This window comes from Lampris incognitus, chromosome 18 (assembly GCF_029633865.1).
Source record: "Lampris incognitus isolate fLamInc1 chromosome 18, fLamInc1.hap2, whole genome shotgun sequence".
Lineage (NCBI taxonomy): Eukaryota > Metazoa > Chordata > Actinopteri > Lampriformes > Lampridae > Lampris > Lampris incognitus.
In genome coordinates this window covers 3,754,900-3,779,290 of record NC_079228.1, presented here as the reverse complement: position 1 = coordinate 3,779,290, position 24,391 = coordinate 3,754,900, and the positions used below count along the sequence as shown (strand labels likewise).

General features: G+C 46.7%; 6 non-coding genes and 7 pseudogenes across 6 annotated transcripts; all 13 read left to right on the top strand.

Annotated features, from left to right (window-relative positions):
- Positions 1–1,095: 1,095 nt before the first annotated feature.
- LOC130129459 (5S ribosomal RNA) lies at positions 1,096–1,215 on the top strand. The gene has a single exon (XR_008812063.1). It is a non-coding gene; the product is annotated as a 5S ribosomal RNA (ribosomal RNA).
- A 703-nt stretch (positions 1,216–1,918) lies between these two features.
- On the top strand, positions 1,919–2,038 carry LOC130129239 (5S ribosomal RNA; annotated as a pseudogene).
- Positions 2,039–2,742: 704 nt separating this feature from the next.
- LOC130129384 (5S ribosomal RNA) lies at positions 2,743–2,851 on the top strand (annotated as a pseudogene).
- Positions 2,852–9,871: 7,020 nt separating this feature from the next.
- Positions 9,872–9,991, top strand: LOC130129264 (5S ribosomal RNA; annotated as a pseudogene).
- A 707-nt stretch (positions 9,992–10,698) lies between these two features.
- LOC130129365 (5S ribosomal RNA) lies at positions 10,699–10,808 on the top strand (annotated as a pseudogene).
- A 707-nt stretch (positions 10,809–11,515) lies between these two features.
- Positions 11,516–11,635, top strand: LOC130129320 (5S ribosomal RNA). Its single transcript, XR_008812005.1, has one exon. It is a non-coding gene; the product is annotated as a 5S ribosomal RNA (ribosomal RNA).
- Positions 11,636–12,338: 703 nt separating this feature from the next.
- On the top strand, positions 12,339–12,458 carry LOC130129263 (5S ribosomal RNA; annotated as a pseudogene).
- A 708-nt stretch (positions 12,459–13,166) lies between these two features.
- LOC130129262 (5S ribosomal RNA) lies at positions 13,167–13,286 on the top strand (annotated as a pseudogene).
- Positions 13,287–13,997: 711 nt separating this feature from the next.
- Positions 13,998–14,117, top strand: LOC130129309 (5S ribosomal RNA). Its single transcript, XR_008812004.1, has one exon. It is a non-coding gene; the product is annotated as a 5S ribosomal RNA (ribosomal RNA).
- Positions 14,118–14,824: 707 nt separating this feature from the next.
- On the top strand, positions 14,825–14,944 carry LOC130129449 (5S ribosomal RNA). The gene has a single exon (XR_008812054.1). It is a non-coding gene; the product is annotated as a 5S ribosomal RNA (ribosomal RNA).
- Positions 14,945–15,643: 699 nt separating this feature from the next.
- On the top strand, positions 15,644–15,753 carry LOC130129327 (5S ribosomal RNA; annotated as a pseudogene).
- A 706-nt stretch (positions 15,754–16,459) lies between these two features.
- On the top strand, positions 16,460–16,579 carry LOC130129296 (5S ribosomal RNA). Its single transcript, XR_008812002.1, has one exon. It is a non-coding gene; the product is annotated as a 5S ribosomal RNA (ribosomal RNA).
- A 711-nt stretch (positions 16,580–17,290) lies between these two features.
- LOC130129284 (5S ribosomal RNA) lies at positions 17,291–17,410 on the top strand. The gene has a single exon (XR_008812001.1). It is a non-coding gene; the product is annotated as a 5S ribosomal RNA (ribosomal RNA).
- The last annotated feature ends 6,981 nt before the right edge of the window (positions 17,411–24,391 follow it).

The window sequence follows — 24,391 nt, the reverse complement described above, 5'->3', positions numbered from 1 at the left end:
AATGTGGAATGTGTGTCATTTAAAATCTCAAAGTGGTGTTTTAATGTCACTTTCTTTTAAAAACACAGTCTAAGGTTTGTTCAAAAGGGCTGATTTGTTTCATTTTCTGTTCTGATTCCAAAGCGCTGATTTAAGTTGATGATTTGGAAAGCATGGCTTTATTTTATGTATAAAGAGAGACGGATACTATCTTGTGTAAGCGAAACAAAGTGTAGAACAAATGTAACAATGTGGAATTGATGGACAATACATGCAATCAAAAATGTATTTTTGTTCCCAAAAATATATTTTCATAATAAAAGACAAAAAAAAATAACACCCGATCTCGGAAGCAAAGCAGGGGCGGGCCTAGTTAGTACCTGGATAGGAGACCGCCTGGGAATACCAGGTGCTCTAAGCCTTTTATTCCGCCCTACGGTCATCTCAAAGTGCGTCAATTTTCTTTTACTGAATTCCAATTGAAAAATCTGACGTATAGGTAAAGCCAGACAAACATTTGGGTCAAAAACCAGTAAAAAGTCTTCTCAATGGCTGTATCTTAGTTAGCTTTATGTCACAGCCTCTCGCCCTCGACATCAAAGCGTTCGCGGTCACAGCCTCTCGCCCTTGACATCAAAGCGTTTGCCCCTGACACCTGCTGACCACCCCTGTCACAGCCTCTCTCCCTGGACTTGCCTTGACATCTAAGCGTTCGCTGTCACAGCCTCTCGTCCTTGACATCAACGCGATCATCACCCTTAAAAAGCCTCCACTATGGTCCAGTCTTGGCTGGAACGTCGCCTTTCATGGACTTCTGCCTGCCTGTTTGCCTACCTGCCACTGAGCTGACTCCTGCTCTACCCGTGAGATCGGTTACTTCAATAAAAAGTTGGTTCTTCCCTTACCTGGTTGTGCCGTCTGCTTTTGGGTTCGTTCCTGATACGTGACACTTTAAGTCATATTTTTACATTACAAACGTGACTTCTTGGACAGCAAAAGCGATAGGATGTGATGGAGTTTGTCATAAGATGAAAGTGGTGAAACAAGCTGCCAACAGAAAGAAGAAGGTCGGCGGCAAACTCATCTATGAAAAAGCTGCAAGACTCAAGCTTGACGGCTTACGGCCATACCAGCCTGATAACGCCCGATCTCGTCCGATCTCGGAAGCTAAAGTAAGGTCGGGCCCGGTTAGTACCTGGATGGGAGACCGCCTGGGAATACCAGGTGCTGTAAGCCTTTTATTCCGCCTTACGATCATCTCAAAGTACTTTGATTTTCATTTACTGAATTCCAATTGAAAAATCTGACGTATAGGTGAAACCAGACAAACATTTGGGTCAGAAACCAGTAAAAAGTCTTCTCAATTTCTGTATCATAGTTAGCTTTATGTCACAGCCTCTCGCCCTCGACATCAAAGCGTTCGCGGTCACAGCCTCTCGCCCTTGACATCAAAGCGTTTGCCCCTGACACCTTCTGACCCCTTCTGTCACAGCCTCTCTCCCTGGACTTGCCTTGACATCTTAGCGTTCGCTGTCAAAGCCTCTCGCCCTTGACATCAACGCGATCATCACCCTTAAAAAGACTCCACTGTGGTCCAGTCTTGGCTGGAACGTCGCCTTTCATGGACTTCTGCCTGCCTGCCTGCCTGCTTGCCTACCTGCCACTGAGCCGACTCCTGCTCTACCCGTGAGATTGGTTACTTCAATAAAAAGTTGGTTCTTCCCTTACCTGGTTGTGCCGTCTGCTTTTGGGTTCGTTCGTGATACGTGACACTTTAAGTCATATTTTTACATTACAAACGTGACTTCTTGGACAGCAAAAGCGATAGGATGTGATGGAGTTTGTCATAAGATGAAAGTGGTGAAACAAGCTGACAACAGAAAGAAGAAGGTCGGCGGCCAACTCATCTATGAAAAAGCTGCAAGACTCAAGCTCGACGGCTTACGGCCATACCAGCCTGATAACGCCCGGTCTCGTCCGATCTCGGAAGCTAAACCAAGGTCGGGCCCGGTTAGTACCTGGATGGGAGACCACCAGGGAATACCAGGTGCTGTAAGCCTTTTATTCCGCCCTACGATCATCTCAAAGTACTTTGATTTTCTTTTACTGAATTCCAATTGAAAAATCTGACGTATAGGTGAAACCAGACAAACATTTGGGTCAGAAACCAGTAAAAAGTCTTCTCAATGGCTGTATCTTAGTTAGCTTTATGTCACAGCCTCTCGCCCTCGACATCAAAGCGTTCGCGGTCACAGCCTCTCGCCCTTGACATCAAAGCGTTTGCCCCTGACACCTGCTGACCCCCCCTGTCACAGCCTCTCTCCCTGGACTTGCCTTGACATCAAAGCGTTCGCTGTCACAGCCTCTCGCCCTTGACATCAACGCGATCATCACCCTTAAAAAGCCTCCACTGTGGTCCAGTCTTGGCTGGAACGTCGCCTTTCATGGACTTCTGCCTGCCTGCCTGCCTGCTTGCCTACCTGCCACTGAGCCGACTCCTGCTCTACCCGTGAGATCGGTTACTTCAATAAAGACTTGATTCTTCCCTTACCTGGTTGTGCCGTCTGCTTTTGGGTTCGTTCCTGATACGTGACACTTTAAGTCATACTTTTACATTACAAACGTGACTCCTTGGACAGCAAAAGCGATAGGATGTGATGGAGTTTGTCATAAGATGAAAGTGGGGAAACAAGCTGCCAACAGAAAGAAGAAGGTCGGCGGCCAACTCATCTATGAAAAAGCTGCAATGGCTCCAGCTCGACGGCTTACGGCCATACCAGCCTGATAACACCCGATCTCGGAAGCAAAGCAGGGGCGGGCCTAGTTAGTACCTGGATAGGAGACCGCCTGGGAATACCAGGTGCTCTAAGCCTTTTATTCCGCCCTACGATCATCTCAAAGTGCGTCGATTTTCTTTTACTGAATTCCAATTGAAAAATCTGACGTATAGGTAAAGCCAGACAAACATTTGGGTCAAAAACCAGTAAAAAGTCTTCTCAACGGCTGTATCTTAGTTAGCTTTAAGTCATATTCTTACACGTGACTCTTTGGACAGCAAAAGCGATAGGATGTGATGGAGTTTGTCATAAGATGAAAGTGGTGAAACAAGCTGAAAACAGAAAGTAGAAGGTCGGCGGCCAACTCATCCATGAAAAAGCTGCAAGACTCAAGCTTGACGGCTTACGGCCATACCACTCTGATAACTTCCGGGTTGGCGTGGTGGCGGCGGAGCGGACGAAAAAGACATTAAATCGACGGGGAAACGAGAGCAGTCTCTGAAAATCACGTTTCTAACTCCCCCCCAGCAGCTTTCTGCTGCACGGGGGAAACTTTTGTGGCTTTAGAAGCACGAAAATGGCACAGACGGCAAGGACACTCGGACCGGACAAGACTTACGACGACGGGCAGACGGACAAACAAAATGGAGGTATGGCGGCGGAAACAAAGAAGCCCCAGCAGGACGCGAATCCGACTGAGGCAGAAAGCGTGATGGAGAAGGGGGAGAGAGGAGAATTTGTGGTGGTGGAGAGTCGAGCGGAGAAACGAAAAGAGAGACGAGGTGGAGGGGCCACAGCAATGGGGTTGGTGAAAGAGACGGCGGTCGCAGCGGAAGCGGCGGGGAGGGAGGGGGAAGGGAGAGAGATGGATAGAGACCTGGTGGTTAATGTGGACGTGGAGGGAGAAGACAAAATCTCCATGATGGAGCTTCTGCGTGCGGTTGACAACACGTGTGGGAGAGTATTGGGCTGCAGGTCGAAAAGCGACAAGCGATGGGAGCTCACGATGAGTAACCCGAAAGGGAAAACAAGACTGCTGGACGGCTTCAAGATTAGAAACTCCAGAGTGGTGGCATCGGAAGTTACGAGGGACACCAGGATCGTCTCCTTTTTGAACCTTCCCCTGTATGTCACAGACAATCAAATTGTTACTAAACTGAAGCAGTGGGGCGTGGAGCCGGTGTCTCCTATCAAGCGGAGGAAGTGGGCCGGGACGGACGTTTTTGACGGGACGAGATTCCTCAAAGTCCGTTTCAATGAAAATGTCTCCTCTTTACCTTACAGCACCAAATTTGAGACGCTGGAAGGGATTGAATACTTCAGAGTGCTGCACGATAATCAATCTAAAGTTTGCAGGCTGTGCCTCCAGCCCGGACACATCCTACGGGAGTGCCCGGAGTTCAAGTGCTTCAAGTGCGGGGAGATCGGACACTACGCACGAGAATGCGCAGCCATGCCTGGAGCAGATCCCAAAGAGGAGACAGAGAGGGACACCGGCGAGGGAGTGGAGGACGGGGCAGAAGAGACGGAGACAGGAAATCATCCTGATGGCATTGCGACTGATGGCGAAGCAGAGGGGCCCCAGTCAGCTGCACGCCATGAGATGGAGGAGGAGAGCGAGGTCGAGGAGGAAGAGGAGGAGGAGGAGAAAAGAGGAAGCGGCGGTTTGACTGCGGCCTCTGAGAGGGTGGGGAGGATGCCGACGAGCGTCTCCACTCTGGCGCACGGGTCGCTGAGGGGTCAGGCTGTAACAACATCAGGGGACAGGAGCCGCAGCAACCAGAGGGAGGGCAGTTCGGCCAGCCTTGCGTCCTTGCCTTGCGGGCAGCCGGGGCAGAGAGGGCCTCTACACGGGCAGGGGAGTGAGAGACGACAGCCGAACCCTAAGGCTTCGGAATGGGATGGAGTTAGTAAGGGGAGGGAAGAGGGAACAAGCAGAAAGGGCAAGACTAAGAGGGGTAAATAATAATGGACTGAAAAGGGTGTGCATCATGTTTTTTGTTTGGGGATTATTTTTCTCTGTCTTTCCCACTCACCATGGTCAAAATAGCATCATTCAACGTACGTGGACTACGTGACATGGACAAGTTCACTAAAGTCGTAAAAATGTGTGATGCAGAAATAATCTGTCTCCAAGAAACCCACTGGGACACTGACTGTGAAACTCAGTGCAAGAAAAGGTGGCCTGGATCCTACTTTTCAAGCCATGGGACTCAGCGGGCACGAGGAGTAAGCATCATGGTGAGTAGCCACATTGAGGCTGATGCCACTCTAATAGACAAAGACATTGGGGGGAGGTGGGTTAAAGTGGGCTTTGTTTTTGAAGACACTGTCTACAAATTACTGAACATTTATGCGCCCAACCACGAGGGGGACAGGTCTTCTTTCTTTCGAGAATTGAATATCATAGCTAAAGACTGTGACATCATAGTTGGGGATTTCAATGTCAAGATGAGCAGGCTTGACATTAGCGATAACGGTAGCTATAAACACGACTGTTCTAGAGCGGTCCTGAATCTGTTTATGGCCAAGAATAATTTCTGTGATTTATGGAGAACCAGAAATCCCATAACACGAGAGTACTCGAGAGTACAGCCACAAATGGACACTGTACGGCAAAGTCGGATTGATTTTTGTTTAGTCAAGAAACCGCAGATCGACCTTTTCGATACTGTGCGCTATTGTTTAAATTTCATTAGTGATCATGCCATCCTGCGTGTGGGAATGGGGGGTAAAAGGAGGGGGAGGGGGGGAGGCGTGTGGCACCTTAATGCTAGCCTGCTGAACAGAAGGGATTATGTTGAATGCATCTCTAAAGTGATCTCATTTGAATGTTCACAGCCTGAGTTTGGGGAAAATATCATAGAGGGGTGGGAGAAATTAAAAGTGAGAATTAAACAAAAAAGTATTCAGTTTGCGAAAAGATTGAACTTTAAAACTAGAGAAAAAGAAAGATCATTAAGAAATACAATTGCTAAATTAAATGCACAACCGGTTGTCAATGTTGAAAGGCTTGTGAATATTCAAAATGAAATAAATGAAATTGAAAGGATAAAATGTGAAGGTGCTATAGTGAGGAGCCGTGCTCAATATGCAGTAGAAGGGGAGAAAAGTACAGCTTTTTTCCTCAACTTGGAAAAAAGGAAACAAAATCAGTGTTATTTGCAAGAAATCAAAAATAAAGAAGGTAAAGTAGTGACCAATTTCGTAGACATTCTGGAAACAGTACAAACTTTTTATAGTGACTTGTTTAAAACTGAGAGTTCAGACATACAAGCTACAAATGACATATTGGAAGAGATGACTGCTAAATTAAATGATGAGGATAAATCAGCGTGTGAACAGGAAATAACTGAGGAAGATATAGAGTGTGCAATAAATCAAATGATGTCAAATAAAAGCCCAGGTAGTGATGGGTTGACGGCAAACTTCTATAAAGCTTTCTGCAACACGCTCAAACCAACACTACTGAAATTGTATAAAACAATGGAAAAAGAACAGAAGGTACCGGAGTCAATGACTCTAGGCTTGATCACTTTAATTTTTAAGAAAGGGGAGAAGAATAAACTAACAAATTATAGGCCCATTACTCTGTTGAACAATGACTACAAAATACTAATGAAAATATTGGCAAACAGAGTCAAACAAATATTACATACAATAATAGAAGCCACCCAGGCTTATAGTGTGCCAGGGAGAGAAGTCACTGACACAGTACGCACCATAAGAGATGTGGTGGAGTATTTAAAAGAGACAGATCAAGCAGGTGTCCTTCTGGCCATTGACTTCAATAAAGCCTTTGACCGAGTAGAGCATCAATTTATGTTTAATGTACTGGAGAAGGTAGGTTTTGGAGACAGATTTCTAACTTGGGTAAAATTATTATATAGCAAAGCTACAGGTAAGGTCAAATGCAACGGTGCAACCACTGATGCGTTTCCTCTGGAAAGGTCGGTCAGACAAGGCTGTCCACTATCCTCAATCCTGTACACAATAATAGCAGAGCCACTAGGAATTCTATTAAAACAAGACAAGGGTATTAGAGGTATTGAGTTACCAGGGGGAGGATCCTGTGTCGTCCAGCAATTTGCTGATGACACCACCCTAACAGTAAAGGACATGGCAAGCATAGAGAGAGCAATGGCAGTAATAAACATGTACGGTCGAGCCTCTGGCTCCCGCATAAATGTAGGTAAGTCAGAAATCATGTTCATTAACATGGCTGAGCCTCAGCAGGAGACCACACCTTTTAAAATACAAAGCAAGCATATAAAAATTCTAGGTACCTACATCGGTAAAGATGTAGTGGCAGCTCGTGATCTGTCATGGACGGAAATTATTAGTAAAATAGAAAAATGTCTAAATTATTGGAAACTGAGAGACCTAAAACTCAAAGGTAGAGTAGTGGTTCTAAACAACTTAATATTGTCAAAACTAAACTATACATTAGCAGTTATAGAACTACCCTTATGGGTATTAAACAGAATAAATGAAATTATAACCAATTTTTTGTGGAGGGCAAAAGTAAGTAAAATAGCACGAAAAACATTAATAAGTAAGTACAGAGAGGGAGGACTTCAATTAGTAGATATAGAAAGCAAAAAAAGGGCGTTCAGGATCAAAACTGTGCAAAAATATCTGTGTGACTCCACAGCCCACGGCTGGAAAAGCCTGATGGCTTACTTCATAAACAAGGTATTTCACATAGGCGATTTTGTGCTGCTGATGCAACTAAAGCGACCGATGATGGCGGGGCTTCCAGGTTTCTATAGAGAAGTCCTGTCCGCTCACGCGGAATTTCTAAAGCATATAGACTATGCATGTGACTCGGTAAACGTCATCAGAGAAATGCCAATCTTTCTAAATAAGAAAATTCAAAAGACAGGTAAGCTTCTATGTAATAATGACATGTTAACAGCAGGTTTGGTCCAGTTGAAGGACGTCATGTATGAACTGATGCCGGGTTTTCTCCCCCCCCAAGCCATATATGACAGTATAAAGGAGATAAACTATGAGGCCAAAATTACGGAGACAACAAGCTATTATAACGACTTAAAGGAAAGCATCCCAAAAGAATGGCGGACAACCATAGAGCGGAGAGTGGTACAGAACAGAGAGGGGGAGCTCCCAGCCATGTTGGTGGAGCAAGGAGGAGAGTGGAGGAGTATACACAGATTGACAAGCAAACAGATCTATGGAAAGTTTCTGGCACAGGCGTCGCAACGTCCGACCTCTCTGCCGTTCTGGGGCAAAGTTATGCCCAATTTGAATGTGGGACAAATCTGGGGACAATGGAGGGTGAGAGGGAACAGCATTGAGGCAGAAGACAACGACTACAAAATCCGACACAACAAAGTGTTCACTAACGTTATTCTGCACCAATTTGACAAGGGGGTCGGCAGGGAGTGCGACGTCTGTGGCCTGCTGCCTGAAACACTATTGCACATGTACCGCCACTGCTCGGAGCTGGCGAGCTTCTTTGAAACCCTGAAAAAGTGCTTAGTCAACAAACTGGGATTAATTTGGGACAGCGGGGATTCGTGGGATGTATTCTTTGTGTTTGGAGTGTGGGAGAAGAGCAGGGTGAAGAACGCAGCGCTGTGCAAATTCCTCTTAAGTCACGCCCGGTGGGCCGTCAAATCACGTCGGAACATTGCGCACTTTGAACGCAGAATCATCCCGGTTTGGAACATTTTCAAAAACATGGTCAAAAAACAAACACATTACAGACTGACGCACGGCGATGCGGACTTCACCCGGCTCTTCATCAGAGACAGCCATCTCCTCTCCCTCAACAGGAGGGGGGAGATTGTGTGGAACTGGTGAGGGAGGGAGGGAGGGAGGGAGGGGAGGGAAAAAGTCTGAAATGATGTGAACGGAAAATGATGATTATTGGAAGTGTAAATATAAACAAAGTTAAAGACGCGTTACGGTTTTCTTTTAACTTTCTCTGTTATGTTTTATTGAAGTTAAGGGGAGGATGGGATCATTCTGTTTAATGTGGAATGTGTGTCATTTAAAATCTCAAAGTGGTGTTTTAATGTCACTTTCTTTTAAAAACACAGTCTAAGGTTTGTTCAAAAGGGCTGATTTGTTTCATTTTCTGTTCTGATTCCAAAGCGCTGATTTAAGTTGATGATTTGGAAAGCATGGCTTTATTTTATGTATAAAGAGAGACGGATACTATCTTGTGTAAGCCAAACAAAGTGTAAAACAAATGTAACAATGTGGAATTGATGGACAATACATGCAATCAAAAATGTATTTTTGTTCCCAAAAATATATTTTCATAATAAAAGACAAAAAAAAAAAAATAACGCCCGATCTCGTCCGATCTCGGAAGCTAAAGCAAGGTCGGGCCTGGTTAGTACCTGGATGGGAGACCGCCTGGGAATACCAGGTGCTGTAAGCCTTTTATTCCGCCCTACGATCATCTCAAAGTACTTTGATTTTCTTTTACTGAATTCCAATTGAAAAATCTGACGTATAGGTGAAACCAGACAAACATTTGGGTCAGAAACCAGTAAAAAGTCTTCTCAATTTCTGTATCTTAGTTAGCTTTATGTCACAGCCTCTCGCCCTCGACATCAAAGCGTTCGCGGTCACAGCCTCTCGCCCTTGACATCAAAGCGTTTGCCCCTGACACCTGCTGACCCCCCCTGTCACAGCCTCTCTCCCTGGACTTGCCTTGACAACTAAGCGTTCGCTGTCACAGCCTCTCGCCCTTGACATCAACGCGATCATCACCCTTAAAAAGCCTCCACTATGGTCCAGTCTTGGCTGGAACGTCGCCTTTCATGGACTCCTGCCTGCTTGCCTGCCTGCTTGCCTACCTGCCACTGAGCCGACTCCTGCTCTACCCGTGAGATCGGTTACTTCAATAAAAAGTTGATTCTTCCCTTACCTGGTTGTGCCGTCTGCTTTTCGGTTCGCTGCTGATACGTGACACTTTAAGTCATATTTTTACATTACAAACGTGACTTCTTGGACAGCAAAAGCGATAGGATGTGATGGAGTTTGTCATAAGATGAAAGTGGTGAAACAAGCTGCCAACAGAAAGAAGAAGGTCGGCGGCCAACTCATCTATGAAAAAGCTGCAAGACTCAAGCTTGACGGCTTACGGCCATACCAGCCTGATAACGCCCGATCTCGTCCGATCTCGGAAGCTAAAGTAAGGTCCGGCCTGGTTAGTACCTGGATGGGAGACCGCCTGGGAATACCAGGTGCTGTAAGCCTTTTATTCCGCCCTACGATCATCTCAAAGTACTTTGATTTTCTTTTACTGAATTCCAATTGAAAAATCTGACGTATAGGTGAAACCAGACAAACATTTGGGTCAGAAACCAGTAAAAAGTCTTCTCAATTTCTGTATCTTAGTTAGCTTTATGTCACAGCCTCTCGCCCTCGACATCAAAGCGTTCGCGGTCACAGCCTCTCGCCCTTGACATCAAAGCGTTTGCCCCTGACACCTGCTGACCCCCCCTGTCACAGCCTCTCTCCCTGGACTTGCCTTGACATCTAAGCGTTCGCTGTCACAGCCTCTCGCCCTTGACATCAACGCGATCATCACCCTTAAAAAGCCTCCACTGTGGTCCAGTCTTGGCTGGAACGTCGCCTTTCATGGACTTCTGCCTGCCTGCCTGCCTGCCTGCTTGCCTACCTGCCACTGAGCCGACTCCTGCTCTACCCGTGAGATCGGTTACTTCAATAAAAAGTTGATTCTTCCCTTACCTGGTTGTGCCGTCTGCTTTTGGGTTCGCTCCTGATACGTGACACTTTAAGTCATATTTTTACATTACAAACGTGACTTCTTGGACAGCAAAAGCGATAGGATGTGATGGAGTTTGTCATAAGATGAAAGTGGTGAAACAAGCTGCCAACAGAAAGAAGAAGGTCGGCGGCCAACTCATCTATGAAAAAGCTGCAAGTCTCAAGCTTGACGGCTTACGGCCATACCAGCCTGATAACGTCCGATCTCGGAAGCTAAAGTAAGGTCGGGCCTGGTTAGTACCTGGATGGGAGACCGCCTGGGAATACCAGGTGCTGTAAGCCTTTTATTCCGCCCTACGATCATCTCAAAGTACTTTGATTTTCTTTTACTGAATTCCAATTGAAAAATCTGACGTATAGGTGAAACCAGACAAACATTTGGGTCAGAAACCAGTAAAAAGTCTTCTCAATGGCTGTATCTTAGTTAGCTTTATGTCACAGCCTCTCGCCCTCGACATCAAAGCGTTCGCGGTCACAGCCTCTCGCCCTTGACATCAAAGCGTTTGCCCCTGACACCTGCTGACCCCCCCTGTCACAGCCTCTCTCCCTGGACTTGCCTTGACATCTAAGCGTTCGCTGTCACAGCCTCTCGCCCTTGACATCAACGCGATCATCACCCTTAAAAAGCCTCCACTGTGGTCCAGTCTTGGCTGGAACGTCGCCTTTCATGGACTTCTGCCTGCCTGCCTGCCTGCCTGCTTGCCTACCTGCCACTGAGCCGACTCCTGCTCTACCCGTGAGATCGGTTACTTCAATAAAAAGTTGATTCTTCCCTTACCTGGTTGTGCCGTCTGCTTTTGGGTTCGCTCCTGATACGTGACACTTTAAGTCATATTTTTACATTACAAACGTGACTTCTTGGACAGCAAAAGCGATAGGATGTGATGGAGTTTGTCATAAGATGAAAGTGGGGAAACAAGCTGACAACAGAAAGAAGAAGGTCGGCGGCCAACTCATCTATTAAAAAACTGCAAGGCTCCAGCTCGACGGCTTACGGCCATACCAGCCTGATAACGCCCGATCTCGTCCGATCTCGGAAGCTAAAGCAAGGTCGGGCCTGGTTAGTACCTGGATGGGAGACCGCCTGGGAATACCAGGTGCTGTAAGCCTTTTATTCCGCCCTACGATCATCTCAAAGTACTTTGCTTTTCTTTTACTGAATTCCAATTGAAAAATCTGACGTATAGGTGAAACCAGACAAACATTTGTGTCAGAAACCAGTAAAGAGTCTTCTCAATGGCTGTATCTTACTTAGCTTTATGTCACAGCCTCTCGCCCTCGACATCAAAGCGTTCGCGGTCACAGCCTCTCGCCCTAGACATCAACGCGTTTGCCCCTGACACCTGCTGACACCCCCTGTCAGAGCCTCTCTCCCTTGACTTGCCTTGACAACTAAGCGTTCGCTGTCACAGCCTCTCGCCCTTGACATCAACGCGATCATCACCCTTAAAAAGCCTCCACTATGGTCCAGTCTTGGCTGGAACGTCGCCTTTCATGGACTCCTGCCTGCTTGCCTGCCTGCTTGCCTACCTGCCACTGAGCCGACTCCTGCTCTACCCGTGAGATCGGTTACTTCAATAAAAAGTTGATTCTTCCCTTACCTGGTTGTGCCGTCTGCTTTTGGGTTCGCTGCTGATACGTGACACTTTAAGTCATATTTTTACATTACAAACGTGACTTCTTGGACAGCAAAAGCGATAGGATGTGATGGAGTTTGTCATAAGATGAAAGTGGTGAAACAAGCTGCCAACAGAAAGAAGAAGGTCGGCGGCCAACTCATCTATGAAAAAGCTGCAAGACTCAACCTTGACGGCTTACGGCCATACCAGCCTGATAACGCCCGATCTCGTCCGATCTCGGAAGCTAAAGTAAGGTCCGGCCTGGTTAGTACCTGGATGGGAGACCGCCTGGGAATACCAGGTGCTGTAAGCCTTTTATTCCGCCCTACGATCATCTCAAAGTACTTTGATTTTCTTTTACTGAATTCCAATTGAAAAATCTGACGTATAGGTGAAACCAGACAAACATTTCGGTCAGAAACCAGTAAAAAGTCTTCTCAATTTCTGTATCTTAGTTAGCTTTATGTCACAGCCTCTCGCCCTCGACATCAAAGCGTTCGCGGTCACAGCCTCTCGCCCTTGACATCAAAGCGTTTGCCCCTGACACCTGCTGACCCCCCCCTGTCACAGCCTCTCTCCCTGGACTTGCCTTGACATCTAAGCGTTCGCTGTCACAGCCTCTCGCCCTTGACATCAACGCGATCATCACCCTTAAAAAGCCTCCACTGTGGTCCAGTCTTGGCTGGAACGTCGCCTTTCATGGACTTCTGCCTGCCTGCCTGCCTGCCTGCTTGCCTACCTGCCACTGAGCCGACTCCTGCTCTACCCGTGAGATCGGTTACTTCAATAAAAAGTTGATTCTTCCCTTACCTGGTTGTGCCGTCTGCTTTTGGGTTCGCTCCTGATACGTGACACTTTAAGTCATATTTTTACATTACAAACGTGACTTCTTGGACAGCAAAAGCGATAGGATGTGATGGAGTTTGTCATAAGATGAAAGTGGTGAAACAAGCTGCCAACAGAAAGAAGAAGGTCGGCGGCCAACTCATCTATGAAAAAGCTGCAAGACTCAAGCTTGACGGCTTACGGCCATACCAGCCTGATAACGCCCGATCTCGTCCGATCTCGGAAGCTAAAGTAAGGTCCGGCCTGGTTAGTACCTGGATGGGAGACCGCCTGGGAATACCAGGTGCTGTAAGCCTTTTATTCCGCCCTACGATCATCTCAAAGTACTTTGATTTTCTTTTACTGAATTCCAATTGAAAAATCTGACGTATAGGTGAAACCAGACAAACATTTGGGTCAGAAACCAGTAAAAAGTCTTCTCAATTTCTGTATCTTAGTTAGCTTTATGTCACAGCCTCTCGCCCTCGACATCAAAGCGTTCGCGGTCACAGCCTCTCGCCCTTGACATCAAAGCGTTTGCCCCTGACACCTGCTGACCCCCCCTGTCACAGCCTCTCTCCCTGGACTTGCCTTGACATCTAAGCGTTCGCTGTCACAGCCTCTCGCCCTTGACATCAACGCGATCATCACCCTTAAAAAGCCTCCACTGTGGTCCAGTCTTGGCTGGAACGTCGCCTTTCATGGACTTCTGCCTGCTTGCCTGCCTGCCTGCCTGCTTGCCTACCTGCCACTGAGCCGACTCCTGCTCTACCCGTGAGATCGGTTACTTCAATAAAAAGTTGATTCTTCCCTTACCTGGTTGTGCCGTCTGCTTTTGGGTTCGTTCCTGATACGTGACACTTTAAGTCATATTTTTAAATTACAAACGTGACTCCTTGGACAGCAAAAGCGATAGGATGTGATGGAGTTTGTCATAAGATGAAAGTGGGGAAACAAGCTGACAACAGAAAGAAGAAGGTCGGCGGCCAACTCATCTATTAAAAAACTGCAAGGCTCCAGCTCGACGGCTTACGGCCATACCAGCCTGATAACGCCCGATCTCGTCCGATCTCGGAAGCTAAAGCAAGGTCGGGCCTGGTTAGTACCTGGATGGGAGACCGCCTGGGAATACCAGGTGCTGTAAGCCTTTTATTCCGCCCTACGATCATCTCAAAGTACTTTGCTTTTCTTTTACTGAATTCCAATTGAAAAATCTGACGTATAGGTGAAACCAGACAAACATTTGTGTCAGAAACCAGTAAAGAGTCTTCTCAATGGCTGTATCTTACTTAGCTTTATGTCACAGCCTCTCGCCCTCGACATCAAAGCGTTCGCGGTCACAGCCTCTCGCCCTAGACATCAACGCGTTTGCCCCTGACACCTGCTGACACCCCCTGTCAGAGCCTCTCTCCCTTGACTTGCCTTGACAACTAAGCGTTCGCTGTCACAGCCTCTCGCCCTTGACATCAACGCGATCATCACCCTTAAAAAGCCTCCACTGTGGTCCAGTCTTGGCTGGAACGTCGCCTTTCATGGACTTCTGCCTGCCTGCCTGCCTGCCTGCTTGCCTACCTGCCACTGAGCCGACTCCTGCTCTACCCGTGAGATCGGTTACTTCAATAAAAAGTTGGTTCTTCCCTTACCTGGTTGTGCCGTCTGCTTTTGGGTTCGTTCCTGATACGTGACACTTTAAGTCATATTTTTACATTACAAACGTGACTTCTTGGACAGCAAAAGCGATAGGATGTGATGGAGTTTGTCATAAGATGAAAGTGGTGAAACAAGCTGACAACAGAAAGAAGAACGTCGGCGGCCAACTCATCTATGAAAAAGCTGCAAGACTCCAGTTCGACGGCTTACGGCCATACCAGCCTGATAACGCCCGATCTCGTCCGATCTCGGAAGCTAAAGCAAGGTCGGGCCTGGTTAGTACCTGGATGGGAGACCGCCTGGGAATACCAGGTACTGTAAGCCTTTTATTCCGCCCTACGATCATCTCAAAGTACTTTGATTTTCTTTTACTGAATTCCAATTGAAAAATCTGACGTATAGGTGAAACCAGACAAACATTTGTGTCAGAAACCAGTAAAAAGTCTTCTCAATGGCTGTATCTTAGTAAGCTTTATGTCACAGCCTCTCGCCCTCGACATCAAAGCGTTCGCGGTCACAGCCTCTCGCCCTTGACATCAAAGCGTTTGCCCCTGACACCTGCTGACCCCCCCTGTCACAGCCTCTCTCCCTGGACTTGCCTTGACATCTAAGCGTTCGCTGTCACAGCCTCTCGTCCTTGACATCAACGCGATCATCACCCTTAAAAAGCCTCCACTATGGTCCAGTCTTGGCTGGAACGTCGCCTTTCATGGACTTCTGCCTGCCTGCCTGCTTGCCTACCTGCCACTGAGCTGTCTCCTGCTGTACCCGTGAGATCGGTTAATTCAATAAAAAGTTGATTCTTCCCTTACCTGGTTGTGCCGTCTGCTTTTGGGTTCGTTCCTGATACGTGACACTTTAAGTCATATTTTTACATTACAAACGTGACTTCTTGGACAGCAAAAGCGATAGGATGTGATGGAGTTTGTCATAAGATCAAAGTGGTGAAACAAGCTGACAACAGAAAGAAGAATGTCGGCGGCAAACTCATCTATGAAAAAGCTGCAAGACTCAAGCTTGACGGCTTACGGCCATGCCAGCCTGATAACGCCCGATCTCGGAAGCTAAAGCAAGGTCGGGCCTGGTTAGTACCTGGATGGGAGACCGCCTGGGAATACCAGGTGCTGTAAGCCTTTTATTCCGCCCTACGATCATCTCAAAGTACTTTGCTTTTCTTTTACTGAATTCCAATTGAAAAATCTGACGTATAGGTGAAACCAGACAAACATTTGTGTCAGAAACCAGTAAAGAGTCTTCTCAATGGCTGTATCTTACTTAGCTTTATGTCACAGCCTCTCGCCCTCGACATCAAAGCGTTCGCGGTCACAGCCTCTCGCCCTAGACATCAACGCGTTTGCCCCTGACACCTGCTGACACCCCCTGTCAGAGCCTCTCTCCCTTGACTTGCCTTGACAACTAAGCGTTCGCTGTCACAGCCTCTCGCCCTTGACATCAACGCGATCATCACCCTTAAAAAGCCTCCACTGTGGTCCAGTCTTGGCTGGAACGTCGCCTTTCATGGACTTCTGCCTGCTTGCCTGCCTGCCTGCTTGCCTACCTGTCACTGAGCCGACTCCTGCTCTACCCGTGAGATCGGTTACTTCAATAAAGACTTGATTCTCCCTTACCTGCTTGTGCCGTCTGCTTTTGGGTTCCTTCCTGATACGTGACACTTTAAGTCATATTTTTAAATTACAAACGTGACTCCTTGGACAGCAAAAGTGATAGGATGTGATGGAGTTTGTCATAAGATGAAAGTGGGGAAACAAGCTGACAACAGAAAGAAGAAGGTCGGCGGCCAACTCATCTATTAAAAAACTGCAAGGCTCCAGCTCGACGGCTTACGGCCATACCAGCCTGATAACGCCCGATCTCGTCCGATCTCGGAAGCTAAAGCAAGGTCGGGCCTGGTTAGTACCTGGATGGGAGACCGCCTGGGAATACCAGGTGCTGTAAGCCTTTTATTCCGCCCTACGATCATCTCAAAGTACTTTGATTTTCTTTTACTGAATTCCAATTGAAAAATCTGACATATAGGTGAAACCAGACAAACATTTGTGTCAGAAACCAGTAAAGAGTCTTCTCAATGGCTGTATCTTACTTAGCTTTATGTCACAGCCTCTCGCCCTCGACATCAAAGCGTTCGCGGTCACAGCCTCTCGCCCTAGACATCAACGCGTTTGCCCCTGACACCTGCTGACACCCCCTGTCAGAGCCTCTCACCCTTGACTTGCCTTGACAACTAAGCGTTCGCTGTCACAGCCTCTCGCCCTTGACATCAACGCGATCATCACCCTTAAAAAGCCTCCACTGTGGTCCAGTCTTGGCTGGAACGTCGCCTTTCATGGACTTCTGCCTGCTTGCCTGCCTGCCTGCCTGCTTGCCTACCTGCCACTGAGCCGACTCCTGCTCTACCCGTGAGATCGGTTACTTCAATAAAAAGTTGATTCTTCCCTTACCTGGTTGTGCCGTCTGCTTTTGGGTTCGTTCCTGATACGTGACACTTTAAGTCATATTTTTAAATTACAAACGTGACTCCTTGGACAGCAAAAGCGATAGGATGTGATGGAGTTTGTCATAAGATGAAAGTGGGGAAACAAGCTGACAACAGAAAGAAGAAGGTCGGCGGCCAACTCATCTATTAAAAAACTGCAAGGCTCCAGCTCGACGGCTTACGGCCATACCAGCCTGATAACGCCCGATCTCGTCCGATCTCGGAAGCTAAAGCAAGGTCGGGCCTGGTTAGTACCTGGATGGGAGACCGCCTGGGAATACCAGGTGCTGTAAGCCTTTTATTCCGCCCTACGATCATCTCAAAGTACTTTGCTTTTCTTTTACTGAATTCCAATTGAAAAATCTGACGTATAGGTGAAACCAGACAAACATTTGTGTCAGAAACCAGTAAAGAGTCTTCTCAATGGCTGTATCTTACTTAGCTTTATGTCACAGCCTCTCGCCCTCGACATCAAAGCGTTCGCGGTCACAGCCTCTCGCCCTAGACATCAACGCGTTTGCCCCTGACACCTGCTGACACCCCCTGTCAGAGCCTCTCTCCCTTGACTTGCCTTGACAACTAAGCGTTCGCTGTCACAGCCTCTCGCCCTTGACATCAACGCGATCATCACCCTTAAAAAGCCTCCACTATGGTCCAGTCTTGGCTGGAACGTCGCCTTTCATGGACTTCTGCCTGCCTGCCTGCTTGCCTACCTGCCACTGAGCCGACTCCTGCTCTACCCGTGAGATCGGTTACTTCAATAAAAAGTTGGTTCTTCCCTTACCTGGTTGTGCCGTCTGCTTTTGGGTTCGTTCCTGATACGTGACACTTTAAGTCATATTTTTACATTACAAACGTGACTTCTTGGACAGCAAAAGCGATAGGATGTGATGGAGTTTGTCATAAGATGAAAGTGGTGAAACAAGCTGACAACAGAAAGAAGAACGTCGGCGGCCAACTCATCTATGAAAAAGCTGCAAGACTCAAGCTTGACGGCTTACGGCCATACCACTCTGATAACTTCCGGGTTGGCGTGGTGGCGGCGGAGCGGACGAAAAAGACATTAAATCGACGGGGAAACGAGAGCAGTCTCTGAAAATAACGTTTCTAACTTCCCCCCAGCAGCTTTCTGCTGCACGGGGGAAACTTTTGTGGCTTTAGAAGCACGAAAATGGCACAAACGGCAAGGACACTCGGACCGGACAAGACTTACGACGACGGGCAGACGGACAAACAAAATGGAGGTATAGCGGCGGAAACAAAGAAGCCCCAGCAGGACGCGAATCCGACTGAGGCAGAAAGCGTGATGGAGAAGGGGGAGAGAGGAGAATTTGTGGTGGTGGAGAGTCGAGCGGAGAAACGAAAAGAGAGACGAGGTGGAGGGGCCACAGCAATGGGGTTGGTGAAAGAGACGGCGGTCGCAGCGGAAGCGGCGGGGAGGGAGGGGGAAGGGAGAGAGATGGACAGAGACCTGGTGGTTAATGTGGACGTGGAGGGAGAAGACAAAATCTCCATGATGGAGCTTCTGCGTGCGGTTGACAACACGTGTGGGAGAGTATTGGGCTGCAGGTCGAAAAGCGACAAACGATGGGAGCTCACGATGAGTAACCCGAAAGGGAAAACAAGACTGCTGGACGGCTTCAAGATTAGAAACTCCAGAGTGGTGGCATCGGAAGTTACGAGGGACACCAGGATCGTCTCCTTTTTGAACCTTCCCCTGTATGTCACAGACAATCAAATTGTTACTAAACTGGAGCAGTGGGGCGTGGAGCCGGTGTCTCCTATCAAGCGGAGGAAGTGGGCCGGGACGGACGTTTTTGACGGGACGAGATTCCTCAAAGTCCGTTTCAATGAAAATGTCTCCTCTTTACCTTACAGCACCAAATTTGAGACGCTGGAAGGGATTGAATACTTCAGAGTGCTGCACGATAATCAATCTAAAGTTTGCAGGCTGTGCCTCCAGCCCGGACACATCCTACGGGAGTGCCCGGAGTTCAAGTGCTTCAAGTGCGGGGAGATCGGACACTACGCACGAGAATGCGCAGCCATGCCTGGAGCAGATCCCAAAGAGGAGACAGAGAGGGACACCGGCGAGGGAGTGGAGGACGGGGCAGAAGAGACGGAGACAGGAAATCATCCTGATGGCATTGCGACTGATGGCGAAGCAGAGGGGCCCCAGTCAGCTGCACGCCATGAGATGGAGGAGGAGAGCGAGGTCGAGGAGGAAGAGGAGGAGGAGGAGAAAAGAGGAAGCGGCGGTTTGACTGCGGCCTCTGAGAGGGTGGGGAGGATGCCGACGAGCGTCTCCACTCTGGCGCACGGGTCGCTGAGGGGTCAGGCTGTAACAACATCAGGGGACAGGAGCCGCAGCAACCAGAGGGAGGGCAGTTCGGCCAGCCTTGCGTCCTTGCCTTGCGGGCAGCCGGGGCAGAGAGGGCCTCTACACGGGCAGGGGAGTGAGAGACGACAGCCGAACCCTAAGGCTTCGGAATGGGATGGAGTTAGTAAGGGGAGGGAAGAGGGAACAAGCAGAAAGGGCAAGACTAAGAGGGGTAAATAATAATGGACTGAAAAGGGTGTGCATCATGTTTTTTGTTTGGGGATTATTTTTCTCTGTCTTTCCCACTCACCATGGTCAAAATAGCATCATTCAACGTACGTGGACTACGTGACATGGACAAGTTCACTAAAGTCGTAAAAATGTGTGATGCAGAAATAATCTGTCTCCAAGAAACCCACTGGGACACTGACTGTGAAACTCAGTGCAAGAAAAGGTGGCCTGGATCCTACTTTTCAAGCCATGGGACTCAGCGGGCACGAGGAGTAAGCATCATGGTGAGTAGCCACATTGAGGCTGATGCCACTCTAATAGACAAAGACATTGGGGGGAGGTGGGTTAAAGTGGGCTTTGTTTTTGAAGACACTGTCTACAAATTACTGAACATTTATGCGCCCAACCACGAGGGGGACAGGTCTTCTTTCTTTCGAGAATTGAATATCATAGCTAAAGACTGTGACATCATAGTTGGGGATTTCAATGTCAAGATGAGCAGGCTTGACATTAGCGATAACGGTAGCTATAAACACGACTGTTCCAGAGCGGCCCTGAATCTGTTTATGGCCAAGAATAATTTCTGTGATTTATGGAGAACCAGAAATCCCATAACACGAGAGTACTCGAGAGTACAGCCACAAATGGACACTGTACGGCAAAGTCGGATTGATTTTTGTTTAGTCAAGAAACCGCAGATCGACCTTTTCGATACTGTGCGCTATTGTTTAAATTTCATTAGTGATCATGCCATCCTGCGTGTGGGAATGGGGGGTAAAAGGAGGGGGAGGGGGGGAGGCGTGTGGCACCTTAATGCTAGCCTGCTGAACAGAAGGGATTATGTTGAATGCATCTCTAAATTGATCTCATTTGAATGTTCACAGCCTGAGTTTGGGGAAAATATCATAGAGGGGTGGGAGCAATTAAAAGTGAGAATTAAACAAAAAAGTATTCAGTTTGCGAAAAGATTGAACTTTAAAACTAGAGAAAAAGAAAGATCATTAAGAAATACAATTGCTAAATTAAATGCACAACCGGTTGTCAATGTTGAAAGGCTTGTGAATATTCAAAATGAAATAAATGAAATTGAAAGGATAAAATGTGAAGGTGCTATAGTGAGGAGCCGTGCTCAATATGCAGTAGAAGGGGAGAAAAGTACAGCTTTTTTCCTCAACTTGGAAAAAAGAAAACAAAATCAGTGTTATTTGCAAGAAATCAAAAATAAAGAAGGTAAAGTAGTGACCAATTTCGTAGACATTCTGGAAACAGTACAAACTTTTTATAGTGACTTGTTTAAAACTGAGAGTTCAGACATACAAGCTACAAATGACATATTGGAAGAGATGACTGCTAAATTAAATGATGAAGATAAATCAGCGTGTGAACAGGAAATAACTGAGGAAGATATAGAGTGTGCAATAAATCAAATGATGTCAAATAAAAGCCCAGGTAGTGATGGGTTGACGGCAAACTTCTATAAAGCTTTCTGCAACACGCTCAAACCAACACTACTGAAATTGTACAAAACAATGGAAAAAGAACAGAAGGTACCGGAGTCAATGACTCTAGGCTTGATCACTTTAATTTTTAAGAAAGGGGACAAGGATGAACTAACAAATTATAGGCCCATTACTCTGTTGAACAATGACTACAAAATACTAATGAAAATATTCGCAAACAGAGTCAAACAAATATTACATACAATAATAGAAGCCACCCAGGCTTATAGTGTGCCAGGGAGAGAAGTCACTGACACAGTACGCACCATAAGAGATGTGGTGGAGTATTTAAAAGAGACAGATCAAGCAGGTGTCCTTCTGGCCATTGACTTCAATAAAGCCTTTGACCGAGTAGAGCATCAATTTATGTTTAATGTACTGGAGAAGGTAGGTTTTGGAGACAGATTTCTAACTTGGGTAAAATTGTTATATAGCAAAGCTACAGGTAAGGTCAAATGCAACGGTGCAACCACTGATGCGTTTCCTCTGGAAAGGTCGGTCAGACAAGGCTGTCCACTATCCTCAATCCTGTACACAATAATAGCAGAGCCACTAGGAATTCTATTAAAACAAGACAAGGGTATTAGAGGTATTGAGTTACCAGGGGGAGGATCCTGTGTCGTCCAGCAATTTGCTGATGACACCACCCTAACAGTAAAGGACATGGCAAGCATAGAGAGAGCAATGGCAGTAATAAACATGTACGGTCGAGCCTCTGGCTCCCGCATAAATGTAGGTAAGTCAGAAATCATGTTCATTAACATGGCTGAGCCTCAGCAGGAGACCACACCTTTTAAAATACAAAGCAAGCATATAAAAATTCTAGGTACCTACATCGGTAAAGATGTAGTGGCAGCTCGTGATCTGTCATGGACGGAAATTATTAGTAAAATAGGAAAATGTCTAAATTATTGGAAACTGAGAGACCTAAAACTCAAAGGTAGAGTAGTGGTTCTAAACAACTTAATATTGTCAAAACTAAACTATACATTAGCAGTTATAGAACTACCCTTATGGGTATTAAACAGAATAAATGAAATTATAACCAATTTTTTGTGGAGGGCAAAAGTAAGTAAAATAGCACGAAAAACATTAATAAGTAAGTACAGAGAGGGAGGACTTCAATTAGTAGATATAGAAAGCAAAAAAAGGGCGTTCAGGATCAAAACTGTGCAAAAATATCTGTGTGACTCCACAGCCCACGGCTGGAAAAGCCTGATGGCTTACTTCATAAACAAGGTATTTCACATAGGCGATTTTGTGCTGCTGATGCAACTAAAGCGACCGATGATGGCGGGGCTTCCAGGTTTCTATAGAGAAGTCCTGTCCGCTCACGCGGAATTTCTAAAGCATATAGACTATGCATGTGACTCGGTAAACGTCATCAGAGAAATGCCAATCTTTCTAAATAAGAAAATTCAAAAGACAGGTAAGCTTCTATGTAATAATGACATGTTAACAGCAGGTTTGGTCCAGTTGAAGGACGTCATGTATGAACTGATGCCGGGTTTTCTCCCCCCCCAAGCCATATATGACAGTATAAAGGAGATAAACTATGAGGCCAAAATTACGGAGACAACAAGCTATTATAACGACTTAAAGGAAAGCATCCCAAAAGAATGGCGGACAACCATAGAGCGGAGAGTGGTACAGAACAGAGAGGGGAAGCTCCCAGCCATGTTGGTGGAGCAAGGAGGAGAGTGGAGGAGTATACACAGATTGACAAGCAAACAGATCTATGGAAAGTTTCTGGCACAGGCGTCGCAACGTCCGACCTCTCTGCCGTTCTGGGGCAAAGTTATGCCCAATTTGAATGTGGGACAAATCTGGGGACAATGGAGGGTGAGAGGGAACAGCATTGAGGCAGAAGACAACGACTACAAAATCCGACACAACAAAGTGTTCACTAACGTTATTCTGCACCAATTTGACAAGGGGGTCGGCAGGGAGTGCGACGTCTGTGGCCTGCTGCCTGAAACACTATTGCACATGTACCGCCACTGCTCGGAGCTGGCGAGCTTCTTTGAAACCCTGAAAAAGTGCTTAGTCAACAAACTGGGATTAATTTGGGACAGCGGGGATTCGTGGGATGTATTCTTTGTGTTTGGAGTGTGGGAGAAGAGCAGGGTGAAGAACGCAGCGCTGTGCAAATTCCTCTTAAGTCACGCCCGGTGGGCCGTCAAATCACGTCGGAACATTGCGCACTTTGAACGCAGAATCATCCCGGTTTGGAACATTTTCAAAAACATGGTCAAAAAACAAACACATTACAGACTGACGCACGGCGATGCGGACTTCACCCGGCTCTTCATCAGAGACAGCCATCTCCTCTCCCTCAACAGGAGGGGGGAGATTGTGTGGAACTGGTGAGGGAGGGAGGGAGGGGAGGAAAAAGTCTGAAATGATGTGAACGGAAAATGATGATTATTGGAAGTGTAAATATAAACAGAGTTAAAGACGCGTTACGGTTTTCTTTTAACTTTCTCTGTTATGTTTTATTGAAGTTAAGGGGAGGATGGGATCATTCTGTTTAATGTGGAATGTGTGTCATTTAAAATCTCAAAGTGGTGTTTTAATGTCACTTTCTTTTAAAAACACAGTCTAAGGTTTGTTCAAAAGGGCTGATTTGTTTCATTTTCTGTTCTGATTCCAAAGCGCTGATTTAAGTTGACGATTTGGAAAGCATGGCTTTATTTTATGTATAAAGAGAGACGGATACTATCTTGTGTAAGCCAAACAAAGTGTAAAACAAATGTAACAATGTGGAATTGATGGACAATACATGCAATCAAAAATGTATTTTTGTTCCCAAAAATATATTTTCATAATAAAAGACAAAAAAAAAAAAAAATAACGCCCGATCTCGTCCGATCTCGGAAGCTAAAGCAAGGTCGGGCCTGGTTAGTACCTGGATGGGAGACCGCCTGGGAATACCAGGTGCTGTAAGCCTTTTATTCCGCCCTACGATCATCTCAAAGTACTTTGATTTTCTTTTACTGAATTCCAATTGAAAAATCTGACGTATAGGTGAAACCAGACAAACATTTGTGTCAGAAACCAGTAAAAAGTCTTCTCAATGGCTGTATCTTAGTAAGCTTTATGTCACAGCCTCTCGCCCTCGACATCAAAGCGTTCGCGGTCACAGCCTCTCGCCCTTGACATCAAAGCGTTTGCCCCTGACACCTGCTGACCCCCCCTGTCACAGCCTCTCTCCCTGGACTTGCCTT